The 3,194-nt window shown below is 39.5% G+C and overlaps 1 pseudogene; it reads left to right on the top strand.

Moving 5' to 3' along the window:
• The first annotated feature begins 646 nt into the window (after positions 1-646).
• LOC110293719 (translationally-controlled tumor protein-like) lies at positions 647-1,183 on the top strand (annotated as a pseudogene).
• The last annotated feature ends 2,011 nt before the right edge of the window (positions 1,184-3,194 follow it).

Here is a 3,194-nt window from a genome sequence, read left to right as displayed (position 1 = left end):
TCTTTTTTTGTTGATATCCAACTTCAATCCATGGCAGTCAGATAGGATGAGGGAATTTACTGTGATTCTCTAGTATCTTTCAAGGTTTGCTTTGTGTTTGTGTATGTGATCAATTTTGGAGAACATTCCATGAGGTGCAAAGAAAAATGCAATGTATGTGTGGGGGGCGGGGGGTGGTGTTTGGGTGTGTGTGTTTGGATGAAATGTTCTGTAAATATCTTTTAGAGACACTTAGTTTATAATGTCTACTATCTCTAGCAATTCTCTGTTTAGCTTTGGCTAGATGACCTATCTCTTGGTGAGAGTGGATATTAGCCATTAAATAAATGATAAGCAAGCTACAATCTGTAGACCCTGAAAGGTTAGCATAGAGACGGGGCTAAGGGGTATACATGAATCTCCCTGGGGTAGGGGGATAGAATAGGTTTTATGGGTGGACTGGAGGGGAAGATGAGAATGAGAAGGTCAGTTAGGAAGGGAGTGAGCAGATAAGATTGAAAGACGTAATGAGGGAAAAGAAAGATAGAACTTGTAGGGTTGTGGATCTCTGCTGTGTCTGTTCCACCATGGGGCACAGCTGCTTGGTGATGCTGCCTGGTGCTCACTCTGCCCTGTCAGACTAGCGCTGCTGTCCCCAACTGTTACCATGATCATCTACTGGGACCTCATCAGCCATGGCGAGCTGTTCTCTGATATGTTCTCTGATACGATGTGGGAGATTGCAGACAGGCTGTGCCTGGAGGTGGGGGGCAAGATGATCAGTAGAACAGAGGGTGCCATCGATGACTCTCTTATTGGTGGAAATGCTTCCACTGAAGGTCTGGAGGGCGAAGGTACCGAAAGCACAGTAGTCACTGATGTTGACATTGTCATGAACTTAAAAGAAACCAGCTTCACACACACACAAAAAAAAGGCCTACAAAAAGTACATTAAAGACTACATGAAATCATTCAAAGGCAAACTTGAAGGACAGAAACCAGAAAGAGTAAAGCCTTTTATGACTGGAGCTGCAGAGCAAATTAAGCACATCCTTGCTAATTTCATTGACTACCAGTTTTTTATTGGTAAAAACAGGAATCCAGATGGTATGGTTGCTCTCCTGGACTACCGTGAAGATGGTGTGACTCCATTCATGATTTTCCTTAAGGATGGTTTAGAGATGGAAAAATGTTAACAAATTGGATCTATATCACCTGTCACTGTAATTGGCTCCTGCTTACCATTCATACAACACCAGGACTTAGGACAAATGGGACTGATGTCATCTCGAGCTTTTATTTTGACCGTGATTTATTTGGAGTGGTGGCATTGTTTGTTTGTTTTTAAAGAAAAAGCATGTCATGGGGTTGTCTAAAAATAAAGTGCATTTAAATTCACTTTTAAAAAAAAGAAAAATCAAAGTTTTAAAAATAGTAAAAGAGAAAATGAATTTAGGAAGTCATTTCAAGATATTTTAGACTTTACATTGATAACCCTGGGAAAACCACACCATTGGGACCTTTGGGACAGAGATACCCAAAAGGTATAATAGACTTCACAAACTGGTAGCTCAGTTTCACAAAGTGTCATCTTCAGTAGACCTAAGGTGCTGTACTTAGTAAAAGTTGCCCCAATTAAGAGAAACTTTGCTGCTCAGTATATAGTCATTCTGAGACCCTACTGTTTTTATGTGGTTTTATGTAAAATAACCAAAATTCTGTTTTTCAAGACTCTCTCTCTCTCTCTCTCTCTCTCTCTCTCTGTGTGTGTGTGTGTGTGTGTGTGTGTGTGTGTGTGTATTAAAGAGACAGGGAGGAAAGACAGATAGACACATACAAACAGAGAATGTGTGTATATGTATTTGTGTTAGAGAGAGAGGGAGGAGAGAGATAGACATGCATATAAACAGTGTGTGTGTGTGTGTGTGTGTGTGTGTGTGTGTGTGTGTGTGTGTGCATTTGTGTGTATGCATTTGTATGCATGTGGGCATGAGAGTTGCCATGGAATGTATGTAGGGCTCAGAGAACCTAGGCTATGAATCCTGCTTTCCACTATGTTTGAGACCTGTTCCCTTTGTTGCCTGATGCTACATTCACTAGTCTAGCTGTTCCATTTTATAGAATTCTCTTGACTCCATGTCCCATCTCACAACGGAAAGACTGGAATTATCAATGTGTGTTACCTTCCTCGGCTTTATATAAGTGCTGGGGATTAGAACCTGGATCCTCACACATATACAGCAAGCAGTTTAGCCACTGAGTGATCTTGCCCATGCAAAATTCAACTTAATGTAGGATATACCACAAAACAGATTAAAAACTAGTAGACAAGCAAGCTTATCCATGGATTTTCAAATCGCAGGGCTTTCCAAGCACAAGAACTATTATGACTAACTCAAGAAAATGTATGGCAAGGTGGAAATTTTCACCGGACATAATGAAGCTACATTTAAAAAAAAAAATCCTATAGTATGTCTGGTGATGAAAATAGTGTAGAAAGGAAAACTAAAATTTTGTTTAAAAGTTAGTCTGGTAGATAAAAAGGAGGATTACAACGTTAGAAAATTGGTGACTAGACTATTCAGGAAGAATATCAAGAGGTGGAATTTGTGGTAAATGTTTATAGTCCCAGTGTTCAGGAGGCTGAGCCCAGAGGATCCAGTTAAAGCCAGCCTGGACCACCCTGTTTCAGAAAAGCAAAAGACTGAAAACTACATAACTCAGCCTAATAAACATTAAAGCCATAGTAAAAATATGTAATATATTTTAATTAATTCCTAAGAAGAAGGAAAAGGTGAGAAAGAAGTAGACAGAAGAAAACTTTAAAAAGATTATAAATATATTTTCCAAAATGGCTTAAATAATTAAATTACTCATTCAAGAACCACTGGGGAAATTTTGAAGAAAGGGAAATCTATACCCAATCCTTTCAAGTTAAAACCAATGGAGAACAAAATAGAAAGTGTGCTGTGGAGATAGCTCAGTGGACAAAGTGCTTGCCTTGTGTGACATTTGCTGTTAACAATCAATTTGATAAAACTCTAGAGTCACCTTTCAGTTGAGCCTCTGGCCCTGCCTGTAGGGGACTATCATGATTGCCTTAATAGCGATAGGAAGACCTGCCTACTGTGGGTAGTACTATTCCCTACTCAGAGGATCTTGGACTGTGTAAGAGTGAAGAAAGCAAGCTGAGCAATAGTATGTGTGCAGTAATT

This window comes from Mus caroli, unplaced genomic scaffold (assembly GCF_978045245.1).
Source record: "Mus caroli unplaced genomic scaffold, Mus_caroli_1 scaffold_6, whole genome shotgun sequence".
NCBI classification, from domain to species: domain Eukaryota; kingdom Metazoa; phylum Chordata; class Mammalia; order Rodentia; family Muridae; genus Mus; species Mus caroli.
The sequence above is the reverse complement of the archived record's forward strand: the minus strand, read 5'-3'. Positions and strand labels throughout refer to the sequence as shown.